The sequence below is a fragment of the Pipistrellus hanaki genome (assembly GCF_964339955.1).
Source record: "Pipistrellus hanaki genome assembly, chromosome: 2".
Classification (NCBI taxonomy): Eukaryota; Metazoa; Chordata; class Mammalia; order Chiroptera; family Vespertilionidae; genus Pipistrellus; species Pipistrellus hanaki.
The window spans coordinates 44,933,615-44,950,626 of NC_140504.1; the positions used below are offsets into that span (position 1 = coordinate 44,933,615).

Below are 17,012 nucleotides of genomic sequence, written 5' to 3' on the forward strand. Positions count from 1 at the left end.
GCAGGAGGAGGTGGAGAAGCCCTCAGGGGCAATCAGGACCAGCAGCCACTGCTTGCACCCACTGATGGTACTGAGTGATTGGGACCAGTGCCAGGCACCAGCTGTGGGTGCAAGTGGGGCTGGTGCTGGCAGTGGGTGCGAGCACCAGGCAGGACTGAGGTGTGCGGGAGCAAAGAATTTTCAGTAACCACCAGAGGCTCGCCCTGCCTTGGTCTGGCACCCCCGCTAACCTGCTCCAACATCCTGCTGCAGCCAATGCCTGCCATATTCCACACACGCCCCTGGTGGTCAGTGCACATCATAGCAATCAGTTGTTCAATTGTTTGGTTTTTCCGGTTGTTCTGCTATTCGGTCTATTTGCATATTAGCCTTTTATTATATAGGATAGTGTAATATGTATTATAATGCATATAAAACTGTTCAGAGAATGCATATAAAACTGTTCAGAGAATATAATGCATATAAAACTGTTCAGAGAATTTATATATAATGCATATAAAACTGTTCAGAGAATATATTGTTCTGCTATTCGGTCTATTTGCATATTAGCCTTTTATTATATAGGATAGTGTAATATGTATTATAATGCATATAAAACTGTTCAGAGAATATTAGATGTACCCCTCTATTGTATAGTTGGGATTAACTGCAATCCCAGAAGGAAGTCAGATAAGTAAGCAGTGATATACGATATGTGTTCCTATTTATTAGGTAAAGAAGAAGGAAGACAGTTTAAAGTTCTCTTTGCAAGCCACCAAATTATTTTAAGTAATTTTTTAAAAACTGTTGCACTTTTCAAATTGATTTTTTAGAAAGAGAAACATCGATGTCAGAGAGAAATACAAATTGGTTGCCTCAAGCCCCAAGCACATGCCCCAACCAAGGATAGAACCTGAAACTTGGGTGTGTGTCCGGGTCAGAATCAGACCTGCAGTCTTTTGGTACACAGGACGATATTCCAACCAACTATGCCACACTGGCCAGGGTGATATTTAAGTAATTTTTCACACAGAATCTTCACATTCTGGTCATAAAATGTTTCAAAAAAATCAAACCAATCCTATCAACATTTTAATCTTTAAATACTATCTAATAAAATAGTAATATGCAAATTGACCATCACTCCAACACACAAGATGGCTGCCCCCATGTGGTCAAAGATGGCTGCCCCCATGTGGACACAAGATGGCCACCACAAGATAGCTGGCAGGTGAGGGCAGTTGTGGGCAATAAGACCAGCAAGGAAGAGCAGTTGGAAAGTACCAGGCCTGCAGTTGAAGACATTTGGGGGAAGAGGAAGTCCAGGCCTGAAGGGGAGGACAGTTGGGGGACCACGCCTACAGGGGAGGGCAATTGGGGGGTACCAGCACTGCAAGGGAGAGCAGTTGGGGGCAACCAGGCCTACAGGGGGAGGGAAGTTGGGCAGGAACTAGGCCAGCAAAGAAGGGCAGTTTGGGTGAACCAGGCCAGCAGGGGAGAACAGTTAGGGGTTATGGGGCCAGCAGGGAAAGGCAACTGGAGGCAACCAGGCCTGCATTGGAGAACAGTTAGGAGAGACCAGGCTGGCAGGGGAAGGCAATTAGGGGTGACCAGGCTGGCAGAAGAGGGAAGTTAGGGGCAATTGGGCTGGCAGAGGAGCAGTTAGGCATCCATCAGGCTGTCAGGGTAGTGGTTAGGGGGTGATCAGGTGGCAGACAGAAGCGGTTAGGAGCAATCAGGCAGGCAGGTGAGCAGTTGGGAGCCATCAATTCTGGTATGATGGGGCCTAAACAGGCAGTCAGACATCCCTTAAGGGGTCCCAGATTGGAGAGGGTGCAGGCTGGGCTGAGGGACACACATCCCCATGAATGAATTTTGTGCACAGGGCCTCTAGTATATTAATAAGTGACATGAAATCTGTGGGTTAATTCCAATAAATTGCCTGACATACAGTAGCTTCAATTTATATGGTTTTTGAAGTTAAGACCTCAGAGAGTTGGGTCTTTGATTCACTATTAATTAATAAGATGCACAATGAAAGAATAATAAAAATAAAAAAGCACAACTCATAGTAGAGTTAATACACTGAAATAAATGATAAATATCTATCTTTTCAGAGTTTCCTCCCAAACTCCCTCTGTGGACTGTCACCTTTGTGTTTATAACCATTATACACACAGTGTTATGGCAGCACTCAGAGTCTATTTTCATTTCAATAAGAGACACTCAACCCATTTTATTTCTTTAAACAAAAACCATGTTGGAATTCTATGAAAGGAGAAGTTTATTTTTAAACATTAAACTGAAGAGCTTGGCCCCTTTCATACAATCTTCTTTTTATAGTGTGCTTTCCATCCCTTTGGATATCTTTGAATATTTTAGTCTGGCAGAAAAATGTAGATCTGCTCATCATAGCCAAGACTTAAGTGACATGAGCATTTCGATTAAGTATGCAATGGAATGCACTTTGGGAGAATTTTCAAACCTGGTTGAAGGGAGCTGTCCTGAATGGTATCACCATTAGAGCCAGATCCTTGATGCTTATCTATCATTTACATTTATGTGAAGAAAAGCCTAGCCAGCATTCCAGTATCATATCATGTCTGTCTGGTCATTCATCATACTATTTTTAGCATAATACTAGGTGTTAGGTATATTTTTAATGAATGGAAGAATTTAACAAGTGTTTATCAACTATATACTAGTGTTAAATAATGAAAGCAAATTATAATATCTCACAGTAAGTGTAAGTTACTATTGCCTTAAGTTTGATTTCTGGGTCCATTTAATCCTCATACATTGTTATTTATGGTAGTTTCCAGTTGTGCCAATATAACCACACTTCAGATATGATGTGGACTGTTTTAGTGACCTAATTTGGGCATCTAGCTCATGTTTATCACCATAAATATTTATTTTGTTTCTACTACACACATATATGCTTTAATACTCCTTGCTTAAAAACAAACAAAATGCTTCCTTTTCCCCTCAAATTCCTCTAGTTAATATCCTTTTTTTCCAGCCTTTAGAACAAAATATCTCAAAATAGCTGTCTATTGTCAGTAATTCGTGTTGTTTTACCATGTTTTTAACTAAAAATTCATCAAACAATTTTTTTCAAAGCCACTAATAACCTTTTCATTGATGTTTAGATGGAAAGTCTCAGATCTCCTCTCACTGGATCTATCATAGCTTCAGATATAGTTGAACTATTTATTCCTAGAAACAGGTGGGGGGGGGGGGTAATTTGACTGCTGTGGCATCTCTTTCTTTGTCACCTCCTTTCTTGGTAACTGTTTCTACTCAGTCTTCTTTACTGATTCTTATCTTCCCAGTCTTTCAATGTGGAGTGAACTGAGACTCACCTTTCGATGTCTTCTTTTTTTTTTTAACCTAGAGTCAATCCCTAAGTGGTCTCATCATATTGATATGCTGAAACTGTCAAATTTATATTTCCAATCTTGGCTGCTTCCCTAAACTCCAAACTTATGTATTTAAAGGTCAAGTCAATTCACTATTGGAAAGATTTTATTACACAATAGGGGCTGGTCTAGGTCCATCCTCCACTCCCCCACCCAACTCCTCCCTTCAGGGCCCCCAGTCCCTTGTCTGCAGGCAGCCTCGCTCCCACCTTTGCCACTCCCATGTGCTGACAATGCCAGCCCCACTCGCATCTGCTGAAGGCACAAAGCGATTGAGGATTGAGACCAGTGCCAGCAGCAGTGGGTGTGATCAGGGCCAGCGCCATCAGTGGGTGCAGCAGCAGCTGCTGCCCCAATCACCCCTCAGGAGCAGGGAGGGATAGAGAAACCCTCAGGGGCAATAGGGGCCAGCAGCTGCTGACCACACCAAGCAATCAGGACCAGCACCAGATGCTAGCAGCAGGTGCAAGTGGTGGCTCTGGTGCCAGCTATGGATGCAAGTGGGGCTGGCATCAGCAGCAGATGCATGAAGCAGCTGCTGGCCCTGATCACCCCTCAGGGACAGGGGCAGATGGAGTAGCCCTGAGGGGTGATCAGGGCAGGCAGCCACCACTCCCACCACTGTGGCACCGAGTGATTGGCAGTTCAGGCACCGGTAGTGGGTGCAAGCGCTGGGTGGGAATTTTCAGTAACCACCAGAGGCTCACCCCAAAGACAGGGACCAGTGCCCCACCTTGGTCTGGTGCCCCCACTCACCTGCTCCACCATCCCACCATGGCTGATGCCTGCCATGTTCCACACTCTGCTGCCTGCTGCCAACGCCTGCCATGTTCCCCGAGTGCCCCTGCTGGTCAGCACACATCATAGTGACCAGTTGTTCCGTAATCTGGTCTATTTGCATATTAGGGTTTTATATGTATAAGCCCAAAATGTTTGTTGTAGGGATAGGATGCTCCAACTAATCCTTGTGCTTCTCTACATGCTCCAGGTATTTCTCAACCCCATTAAGTTAGTTTGAGATCATGTGCCTCATGCTGGCATTTAAAAGTGAGCTTGCCTCCATCTCTCTTATTCTGTCCCAGGGACACATGGTGTAGGCACAAAGAGAAGGAAAATGGCTAACATAAATAAGGCTTCATGTAAACACAAAATAAATCTTAAAGCAAAGAACATTACTAAGATTTTAAAGTTATTTTATTAATGTACTTTACCTCATTGATGCCAAAATACAATTTGATAACCTGAAGTAAGGAGCTGCTCTAAGAAGAACCTAAATTGTGGCATAGTCTCAACAATTGGTTAATGGCAGACAAAGAAAAGGATATCATTGGCTGGAAAAATGAAGACATTTTACAAAGTAGCAAAATATGTGGTACAACTGACATCTGTCATAGTTCAGATGCAGCTTGTGCTTCTCTTAAAACACATGGAAGAAAAGGTTGGATAATAAAATATTGGCAGTATTTATAGGTTGATGTTGGGTACATGTAGCAAAGAATTGCAAGAAATTAATGAGTGTAGGAAGGAAGTGGTACCTTAGCAAACACATAAAAAGGGAATAAATTTTAAAAATTGAAGGTCTTAAATTGTTGAAAGAGCTATTTCTAGATCTCAAACACTATAAAATGACTAAGTGACAGAGGCTTAGTAAATATCAGCTGCAATAAAGAACACAGGGCAAAAATCAGACTTTGTAGTCTTTAAGGTATTTTCCAGGTAGTGTCAAGGCAACTGCTACTAAGTTGGCGATGAGGATGCAAAATAACTAAAATTGTTTGTGTGTTTTTTTATCTTAGAGGATAGCAAAGAGTTGAAAGTTTTCTACATTTTTGAAATTACATCATTGCCAAAGAAACCATAGGTGAAAAATGTATATGACACTTTGAGACAAATAAACCTAACCTTCAACTTTTCAAGAATAGGATGCAACCTGAGAAAATCATGCAATCCTCAAGGAAATATTACCCATATAGTACATAAACTGTGTCTGTGAATAATGATGAAAAAGTAAAACCCTCAGAAAGGTGGAGCCAGCAGAAACAATACAATGGGCCAAGGACTCTTCCTAGACATTAGCAGCCCTAATCAAGAAACCTTTTTCCATCATAGGGTAGAGGTTCTTTACAACATCTTCTCAGTGAGAATTCAGAATTGCTGAAGGTCAGCATTCTAGATGTTGTGTGTCTCTGGTATTTTCATTTATGAATGGGATTATTGATTGTGGTTATCCTGTCCCTGATCCTATGCCAAATATTGGATTTGTGTAGGGTGAATAACTTGTCCTTTAACAGGTGTGTGAATGAAGAGGAGTCACACTGTATTTAATAAAGACTAGTCAGTATCTCTGAAAGAGCTTGTTTTGTTCTGGGTGAAGTCAGAGAAAGGGATTTAGGGTTGTCTCTAACAAGAATGGGCTAAGTAGAGTCTATATGTTTAAGAGGAGATTAATGGATTGACTATGGTTGAGGAAGGGTTCCCAAGTATCATATATACTTCCTAACATTTAGACACCCAATCTGTCTTGCCAATATTTTGGTGGCAGCCCAAGTGACTAATTCTGGCCAATGGACTTCAGCAGAAGTGACACCTATCATTTGTGAACTGAGGCAGTTGAGAATTGGGATGTGTCCTCTCTCCCTCTCCTCTGTCCTGGCAATATTGGAGCAAGCAAGATATAGCGACATTCCAGATGATATAGCCAAAATAGAAGAGGATTGTATTACAGGCATTAGACTTTATGTTTAGATTTTATTATATTAGGCCTCTGATAGTGGCTACACTGACTATGGAAAGGTCCAACAAATATTTATTCTGACCCTCTCAAATGGTCTCTTCCTCCAGCTATACATGGCTCAGTAAATAGAAACTGCCCTTTTTTATAATTGCTCAGAACAAACACTTTTTGAAACCTTTTTTTTTAATACTCTATGTAGTATTAAAGAATATTTTGTTGACTTTTTGTCATATCCATATCCAGACCCCTACATATCAAAACCATATCCAGACCCCTACATATCAATCAATTCACTACTGCCACTCTAATCCAAATTACCACCATTTATCATTTGGGATATTAAAGGAGCCTCATTGAAGATTTTTCTACATCCATTTGTCCCAACTTTTATAGTACATTATACACAAAGCATTAATAATGATTCTATCAAAATTTATTTCATATTATTCACTTGCTCAAAACTTTCCAGTGAATTTCCCTATGATATCTAGTAAAAGCTAAAGTTTTTAAAAATCCTGAAGATTCCCTCCATTCCACCTTCTACCACTCTCCTTCAAGCACTTGCTAAGTGACTTAGTAGTTGGGTTATTTTCAGCATATAATTTAACCTCTCTAAGATGTAATTTTCCCACCTATAAAATAAGCCTCATAATAACTAACTTATGGTATTTATAGTGAGAATAAGATCATAATTATAGTAATAATGATTAAAATGCTAAAAGGTTTAGCTTACATACTACTTACTATATTAGTATGCTAGATATTAGTTTAAATGCCTTTCATATATTAACTCATCAAATCCTCCCAGTGCTCTCATGAACATAATTATTATCATTTGAATATGGAGCAAAAAAAGAAGAAGCATAGGGAGGTATGTAATTGCCCAAGGTCACATAGGTAGGACATGTCAAGGTTGTTAAAATTTGAATCCAGATAGTCTGGCTCTAGAGCCTATGTGCTTAGTCACCACATTTTAAAATATTAAAATAGGCAAAAAAGGACACCAAGGGGAGAAACCAAGATGGCGGCGTAGGTGAGCAACTGGTCTGCCACTCCCACAACAAATCTAAAAATTAAAACTAATATGAAGGACATCTATCATCCAAAACCACAGGAAGGAGGTACTGGGTAGTTAATAGTCAACAATTAACATGATAATAAGAGCAATGAGGGACTCATGGGGCTCTTAAAATGAGACCAGCTGGAGAAATGGAAGAATGGCAGGCCCGGAGCAGCCAGGCCCGGAGCAGCAACATCCAGGCCAGGAGCAGCCAGGCCCAGAGCATCCAGGCCAGGAGCAGCCAGGCCCAGAGCAGTAGCAGCCAGGCCTGGAGCATCCAGGCCCGAAGAAGCCAGGCCCGGAGCAGCCAGGCCCAGAGCAGCATCCAGGCCTGGAGTGTTGTGGGGTCAAACCCTGGGTTCAAAATGAAAGGAAAGAAGGAGCAATGCAGCCAATTCGGGTGCCAGAGTGTTATATCCGTCATCACAATGGACTCAGAGAAGCTCCTGAGTCCCTTCACCCAAAAGGACTGAGAGTTGCCCAGACAACAGCAAAGTGGGAGAAGAAAACTGAAAGCTACACAAGGGACTGAGGTGCCAACATGGAGTCATCTGAAGAAATTAAAGACTGAAGTGGAAGCTACTTCTTTAATCATGTTCCTGCTCATGCTAGCATCTGTTAGCTTCCAGTCTTCTGCAAAGTCTTGGGCAGCAAGCCCAAGGACTCTGAGTAAATCTACACCAGCAACAAAAGAGACTCATTTAGTAGATAAAAATATTAATATGTCCATAATTCTTATTTCTCATTTTGTTGTTTTGCATTGGTATTGTTGTTATTATTTAATAGCCAGAGTTTTGCTCTTGACATTCAAGTTTTGAAAATAACATGTATGTAATTTAGTTTTTGCATTGGCATTGTTTGGAATTGTTTTTAATTTTAGAGCCCTATTATTAATGTTTAAATTTTATTTTAATTAGTAAAAAAGGGTGAGATGTAGAGAGCCGCCTGAGAAGGCAAATATATATATATGTGTGTGTGTGTGTGTGTGTGTGTGTGTGTGTGTGTAAATAAATAAATAAAATATTAAAATATAAAATGTCTGGTATGTGCTAAGTGTTTAAATAATATTAGTTCATTCTATTTCCCTGTAAATCTAAGTTTTTACAGAAGTGAAATCTGGGAAGAGAAGAACAAGTAAAAATAAAATGTGCCTTAGGGAATCTCATTTCATCACATGAAAAGAGGAAACATACATACACTTTTTCAAACATAAGAACTAATTCAGCAAGAAACAATAATTTCCTAGGAAATGTTATGAAAAGTTACAGGCATTCAATAGATGAGACTTTCTAAAATTAAATGTTATGAATCAAACCTTGGTCCAAGCATTAAGCAATGAGGTTTGTCCTTATTCATATAAAACACTCTAAAATTCCAAATTGACTTAAAACTGTATAATTTCTATTTGTAATCTTTCCAGTTTCAGTGTTTAAGCCAAAATAGCAAGAGTGGGCCACACTTTTAAATAATAAGGGTCTATTTCCGCTTTAACCTGGAATGTGTGACCTTGCCACCCACTGCTGTTGACATGACAAAGCTCAGGTACATTCATAGGGGAACACTTCATTGGAATCTTTTTTTTTTAAATATGAGTCTTGATCTTGATTAGGATTTTAAAATGTCAGCTTAATTTCTTATCTTTTAGAAATAATTGCAAAAGTAATCTTTTAGAAGTCAGTTTTAAACTTTAAAATGAAGACTCACCTTGTTTATTAGGATGGGAAGAAGCTAGACCAGATATAGCATAAGACATCTCAACAACCTTTGCCTCCATGAGTTGTTCCTTTAGCTTTTCCAGATGTTAAAAATCAAATGTTATCATTATTAGTCTTTAATAGAAACCATGCTGTTTCTATTGAAGGAGAGGAGGGAAATAACAAGACAGGAAAAAGAGAAGAAAATATGAAAGAAAGGCAGGAGAAAAAAAGTAAACTGAAAAGGAAAGAAAAATAATAAAAGAAAATAAAAACAAGAATTAAATAGAAGAGGAAACTTGTATTGAGACTGTCTGATAAAGGTACATGACTCAACAGGGTGAGGGTGAAAGAAGTCCACTCTAGTTTAATTAATGGGGAGCCTGTTAACACAGCTTGAGTAGCTGGACTTGATTTTATGTCACTTATAATGAGCAGTTCTTATCCAAAAAGCTCCAAAGAGTTATGTCAATACTTTGATTTTCTCAAATATTTATCCTCTCTAATATGAAGAAAATAATATTTTCAGGTCTTTAAGTTTCTACCCAGAATGCAATCCATGTGAATTTTTTGTAAACTCTCTGATTATCTAAGGCCTGATAACTGAACTACAAAGGAGAATTCAGCCTGGTTTACTATGTCCTTGCTGAGGGCCATATATCTTTCTCCAAAACCTCCACACGGTTTATAGATTAATAGATTTGCATGCAGTTGTATTTGAAAGAGTTTGGAACTAATCTAATCCAATGATTTTCAAATTTTCTTCTTAGCATTATTAAGGAGTGGGTGAATAGAGTTGCTAAAGGGATCCCTGTCAGTAGGCCAAATGCAAATCAAGAAGGCAGAAATTCAGGTTCCTGAACCAGCTGCTACAAGCAAAATAGCTTCCCTTTATATGCTTCATTTTCTGGGACCATATAAAATTTTGTTTTGGAAAATGTATTTCCAATTTTTAAAATAATAACTTTTGAAAACCACCAATCTAATTTTAACTTCCTATTTTACAAATGAGGATAGTACTTAGGTCTAGAGAATTATAATTTGGCTACAGTCCCATAGTTAGGTAATTGGAGAGGTAGAACTAGAATCCAGATTTCTAGACGTTTTATCCCATGATGACTTCAACTACAAGTTTTACATTATAGTATTGGTAATTTTAAAAACTGCTAAAAAGAAATTGCCTTATAGTTATTATTAAAACTGAATACATAAGTATTTCACATTCTAACATGGTCAAGTTCTTTCAATTTGTTAGCCAATTCTATATCTGCAAGATACATTTGTCATGTGAAAATGTAAATTTCAAGTAATATTTAATTCACTACAGAACACATAGTAAGGATTTTATGTGGAAGGAAAAGTTCATTTTCATATGATCCATAATATAAAGGCCCGAATAATTTTTTTAAGTCTATAATATTGAAATGTAAACACTTTAGGTCATAAGAAAATATCTAATTTTCTTTTTTTTTATATAAAATATATTTTATTGATTTTTTACAGAGAGGAAGAGAGAGTGATAGAGTCAGAAACATCGATGAGAGAGAATCATCTATCAGCCCCCTCCTGCACACTCCCCACTGGGGATGTGCCCATATCCAAGGTACATGCCCTTGACCTGAATCTAACCAGGGTCCCTTCAGTCCACAGGCCGACGTTCTATCCACTGAGCCAAACCGGTTTCGACAAAAATATCTCATTTTCAACACTAAACATAATTTTTTCTAAAATAAACAACAGGGAAATTCTTGTGAAGGGATTAAGCAAAACAAAACAAAACAAAACAAACAAACAAAAGAAAAAAACACCCTCATAGATAACAGTATAGTGACTACCAGAGGGAAAAGGGGATAAATGGTAATGTAAGGAGACAATGCAATATACTGATGATGTATTACAGAACTGTACCCCTGAAACCTATGTGATTTTATTAACCAACTAGTAGTCCTGCATATGAATCCGTGTTCCAATAGTTCTCTGTGGCTACTTTGTGCCCGCTGCCCAGAGGCCCACCGGCAGCTGGGCATGGAACATTTGCCTTATCGCCGGGATCCATGCCCTTGCCTAGCCGGAGGCCCATTCGTAGCTGCTCATGGAATACTTGCCTCACTGCCATGGCAATGAAGCAAGCTTTCCACAATGAAGCAAGCCTTCCACTCTGCACACTCTTAGCAACCGCCCCCTGGGACTGGGAATTCTGGTGGGGTTGAGAGGACTTGGCGCCTCCATCTTGTGGCTATGGGTGCCGCCATCTTTGTGACAGAGTGATGATTAATTTGCATATTACCCTTTATTAGATAGGCTGTCACCCCAATAAATTAAATTAAAAATAGAAAAAGCAGGCCACAAAGCTTGTTGACATAATTTAATCAAGAAGGAAATGCCCTGAAATATCAATAGGAACTCCCTTTGCATTGTACAATTTTAGTGCGAATTTTCTTTTTCAGAATTTCATTAATTTCCTTCAATGGGCATATTTTTAAGTTTTAAAACCTTGTATTATAAAAAGTATTTATTTGGGTATTATTTTCCAATACATTATCCCATGAATAGACATTTAAAAAAATAATTCAGGTATTTCCTCAAAAGGTGATATGTTGTCAAAAGCAACAATATCATTTCTTGAAGAGCAGTCTGATGCATAATTATACATAAGATTCTCCTTTTCCCCAAAGAAAAAAATCTCAATTGATGTAGCCCTCGTTTTTAAATAGGTTCTAATCCAACAATTTCCAAAATTGAAAAAAAAAAAAAAAAAGCTGATTTAAAAGGGTGATCATTTAGCTGTATAAAACTAATTTTGCAGTTAATTTGGGACACCTTTAGTGGAAATCTACAAACATATTTGAAGCATTTAGTAATATTCTTTAAAAATTTAGTAAAAATAAATAAATATCAACTGTACAGTGGTGAGTTTTATATATGAGAAGAAAATATGAGTAGAGATAACTATTTTATAACTTGATGATTTCTGATCTCATTAGGGCCTTCTAACTCAACAAAATAAGATATTTATATTTTTAATAATGTATTTTAGCATGAATGAAAAACACATAAGCTTTCAATGAAGCATAAAAAAGTGGTTATTATTTTATTTAATATAAGTTAACATTTAGAAAAGAGCAGCTCAGAAGCTAGAATAGATCTATTATTTTTTAATTTATAAAAGATTTATATTATTCTTAACTCACCAATGTTGAACAGTCTTTGAAAATCAAAAATTTTATTCAATGAAGTCAGCAATATTTCTTCATGATTTGTGTCTTGTTTATCTAGAAAAATAATTCATTTCCTGTAATGATTGATCAACTTCATGTCATAAAACTTCCACTTTCAATCTGTGTCACTGAAATTGTTTCTAATGAAATAGGTTTTTCAGGTAACTATCCATCTTCACGCTCATAAATAAAAGGAGCGTAGAGAGAAATGTATAATGTAAAGAAATGTGCTGTTTTAAAGATCATTGAGTGTATATATAAACACTCAGAGGAGATTGTAAAAGAGAGAGAGGAAAAGAGAGAGAGAGAGAGAGAGAGAGAGAGAGAGAGAGAGAGAGAGAGAGAGAGAGAGAAGGATGCCTGAAGTTGCATCTTCAAGTTTAGCTGTGATAGTAAAATTGCAGGAAAATTTTACTTTTTCCTTTTTCATCAGTTTTTGAAATTCTCTACTATTGTATTTAACATAAAAAATATATGAATTAAAAATTATTTTTTAAAGAAAAAGATAAATAACTTAAGACTTTGAGATTTTACTTGATATACCTAAGTGAGACCTTTTGTGTTCTAGAGATGGCTCTTAAACTATGCAAAGAAACTTTGTGGAAGAGATGGGATATGTACTTTTGTAAAATTGAGATTTTTCCATCTTCATCTATATACCTCACAACCCATTAATTGATCAGATACCAAACTCAGCACTCTAAAAACAGAAATTTCACTCAAATTTTCCTAACCATTTTTATTCTGGAGTAGAGATCAGAGCAATAGATTTTATTCAAGCTATAAAACATGAATGTTCAATAAGGTATCTATCCTATATAACAGTGTTTCCCAAACTTCTCTCATGATGAGAATCACCAGGTGAAACACTGCTATATAATAAAAGGTTGATATGCAAACTGACTGAACGGCAGAATGACTGGTCACTATGACAACCAATGACCATCAGGGGGCAATTGATGTATGCAGGAGCTGCCTTCTGGTGGCCAGTATGCTTCCACAGGGGGAGCACCATTTAGGCAGAAGCCCTGATCTAGGCTCATGGCTGGCAAGTGCAGCGGCAGTGGAGGGAGCCTCTCCTGCCTCCATGACAGCTCTAGGGATGTCTAACTGTTGGCTTAGGCCCATGGGGAGTGGACCTAAGCTGACAGTTGGACATCCCCCAAGGGCTCCTAGACTGTAAGAGGGCACAGGCTAGGCTGAGGGAACCCCCTGAGTGCATGAATTTTGTGCACCAGGCCTCTAGTTAACAAATAATTCCACTGAAATAATAGTTTATTACAAACAAAATGAACTTTTGTGAGGTGGCCTGAAAAGAACCAAAACTTTTTATTACATAACTTCAGGCCCTGTGCACAAAATTCGTGCACGGAGGCGTGTGTCTCTCAGCCCAGCCTGCACCCTCTCCAATCTTGGATTCCTCTCACAATCCAGGATATCTGGTTTCCAACTGCTTGCCTGCCTGCCTAGCTGATTGCCCCTAACCACTTCTGCTTGCCAGCCTGATCACCCCTAATCACTCCCCTGGCAGCCTGATTGATACCTAACTGCTCTTCTGCCAGCCTGATTGCCCCTAACTGCCATCCTTTGCCGACCTGGTCACCCCTAACTACCTTCCCCTGCAGGCTTGATCACCACAAACTGCTCTCCCTTGCTGGCCTGGTACCTCCCAAATGCCCTCCCCTGCTGGCCATCTTGTGGTGGCCATCTTGTGTCCACATGGGGGCAGCCATCTTTGACCACATGGCAGCAGCCACCTTTGTGTGTTGGAGTGATGATCAATTTGTGTATTACTCTTTTATTAGGATTTTATATAATTGTTCTTCCCTCTCCTTTTCTCCATCCTCATACCAACTGTTAAAGTGTGAACAGACTCTATCTGAGCAAGATTGATGTTTGGGAATGAGAATATTGTGGTTTATAGAGAAATAGCTCATAACTTTACTAGATTCTTCCTTTAAATCATTTTTTTTTCTACAAAATCTCAGTTAATGAACATAAGTGGCTAATAAAGTAATAAAAATGTTAAAGAAGCCGAAACCGCTTTGGCTCAGTGGTAAAGCGTTGGTCTGCGGACTGAAAGGTCCCAGGTTCGATTCCGGTCAAGGGCATGTACATTGGTTGCGGGCACATCCCCTGTAGGGGGTGTGCAAGAGGCAGCTGGTCGATGTTTCTCTCTCATGGACGTTTCTAGCTCTCTATCTCTCTCCCTTCCCCTCTGTAAAAAATCAATAAAATATATTTTTAAAAAATGTTAAAGAAGAAAATGTATGACTTGAGGAAGGAGATGTTTTTAAACATTTACCAAACATAATTATTGCTCAGTTCTTTTATTTCCTTTACTTAATAGAAATAGAAATTATCTATGAAATTCTGGGATTTGTTTTTTTTTTCTGTTGTGCAATTATAATGTTAATAGAATATCAGTAGAACTTTTGCTTAAAATCAATTATACAAAGATTTTCAGTTTATTTTAAGAGAAAGACATGATATGCAATAATGTAATTTTGTTACAGTTGTATGTTAAAATGTTAAATAATAATATAAAATATTTTCATTGAAAAGATAAGGTACATTTTATAGCCAGATTTTAATAGGTATTTGTTTTAGAAAAAGAATTTCTATAAAAGAAACATATATTGCCCTGAATTTAATTTATAATTCTAGGAAAAGGATAATTAGGGAAGGACAGTGAGGGATAATAAGGCCGGCAGGAAAGGGCAGTTGGGGATGACCAGGCTGGCAGGGGAGGGCCATTGGGGGCAACCGGGCCTGCATGGGAGGGAAGTTGGGGGCAACGAGGCCTGCATGGGAGGGCAGTTGGGGGTGATTAGGCTGGCAGAGGAAGGCAGTTTGGGATATCGGGCTGGCAGGAAAGCAGTTAGGCGTTGATCAGGCTGGCAGGGGCGTGGTTAGAGGCTGATCAGGTTGGCAAGCAGAAGCAGTTAGTGGCAATCAGGCAAGCATTTGGTTGGGAGCTAGGAGTTCCAGATTGTGAGAGGAATGTCCGACTGCTGGTTTAAGCCCAATCCTTATGGGACATCTAGCAATTAGACATCCCCTGAGGGGTCCTAAATTGGAGAGGGTGCAAGCTGGCCTGAGGAACCCACCCCCCCCCCCCCCCGCCAGTGCACAAATTTCATGCACTGGGCCTCTAGTCTATATTATAAAACCCCAGTGACACTAACACTGTAATGACTAAAAGCCAGTCATGAGGAGGCTGCTTGTGTGGAGAGGTGTGCGCTGGTGGGTGGGGACTTGACTCTGGGTCTTGCTGCTCAGCAAGGTCTGAGGCAGGGGTCCTCAAACTTTTTAAAGTGGGGGCCAGATCACGGTCCCTCAGAGAGCTGGAGGGCCGGACTATATGAACTACTAATCCCTACTGTAACACCTCGGCTGCGCTCACTGCCCAAAAAACCTGGCGGGCAGGATCAGACTCCCCTGGGGGCTGCATGTGGCCCACAGGCCGTAGTTTGAAGACCCCTGGTGAGGTCTCGGGTCTCATGCAATTTCTCGTGGGTCTGGGTCTCATGTGATTTCATGCACTGGGTCACTAGTATTTGAATAAAAAACAATACCTGAGTTAGATGCACCTTTAGAACAAGTGATGCAAAGCCTGATTGCTTTTGCAAATACACACAGAAAAAAAATTGATTCATTACTACTTGAGATGTAGCTGTGTCCTTGCCTGTCATTCTAATATGAAGCATTTTACTGGATATAGACAATAAATTTTGCTAGAAAGAAACCCAGAAAGCCCTCAAACAATAATATACCACAAAATAAAAGTCCCACGTTGTCTTGGTCAAGGTATATGCTCTTCCACATTTTATGGTAGGCGATTGCTCATTTTCAAGGTTATTCACTGAGGCATGTACTTCTATAGTCTGGACTAATAAAAGTTGGCAGACTGTACATTTGTCTTGCATATTGTCTAACATAGAGAACAATGACCCCAACTTTGTAGTCTGTCAATAGACAAATTAGTATTTTAAAAATGTGTTAAATGATTGGAATTAGTCAAATATTTGGTTGCTTTGAAATGAGTGTACCTGGAGAGAGGTTCATCCTAGGCTTGACAAATTTAGGTCAGAAAATAACCTAACTAATAACTCAATCTTCTCTATATACATATAATGAAACGGAAATCAAGGGAGTGACAGAAAGAAATCTTTCTAGAATGTTGCTAGTGATGTATGCATCTCAATGTGGTCGATCAGAGGTGTAATCTAATTGTAATCTACCAATATTTCCCATACACATAAAATCAGAATTTAATGTTACCATTAATCAATATCTCAATTTTGCAGAATTCTCTGGGAGTTTGCCCCAGGAATGCAGTCCATTCTCTGATTTCGGGAGTGGGAGAAGCTGTTTGCCATCATCAAAAAAGATTAACTACCTTGTCATTGGATTTCAAGATTCTGTGAACAGACGCACTGACTACATAACCTGCAGCCCTCATCCTGCTATACCCTTTCCCTGTGCATAGCTTTTTTTTCCCTATCCTATACAATAAAAGGCTAATATGCAAATAGACCAAACAACTGAACAACTAAACAACTGGTTGCTATGATGTGTGCTGAACACCAGGGGACATGTGTGGAACATGACGGGCATTGGCCATAGTGGGATGTTGGAGCAGGTGAGCGAGGGCGTCAGACCAACTCAGGGTGCTGGGTGCTGTCATGAGGGCGAGCCTCTAGTGGTTACTGAAAATTCTTTGCTCCTGCACGTCACAGTCCCACTTGGTCCTTGTACCCACTGCCAACCCCAGCCCCACTCACACCTGCAGCCAAGCGCCAGAGCTGCTGCTCACACCTGCTACCTGTGCCCCACGCTGGTCCTGATAACTGGGTGCCATCAGTAGGTGTGAGCAATGGCTGCAGGCCCCAATTACCCTTA

The 17,012-nt window shown here is 39.4% G+C and overlaps 1 protein-coding gene across 2 annotated transcripts in view; it reads left to right on the top strand.

The window, feature by feature from the left end:
- The window catches only part of OSTN (osteocrin), a 60,795-nt gene extending 44,132 nt beyond the window's left edge, over positions 1–16,663 (top strand). Inside the window, exon 5 of one of the 2 annotated variants that reach the window (XM_084872592.1) lies at positions 16,418–16,452. The gene's annotated coding sequence lies outside the window, so the exon portion shown is untranslated. Of the gene's footprint in view, positions 1–16,417 lie in introns of both variants that reach the window. The other variant, XM_084872591.1, reaches the window with a different exon arrangement.
- The last annotated feature ends 349 nt before the right edge of the window (positions 16,664–17,012 follow it).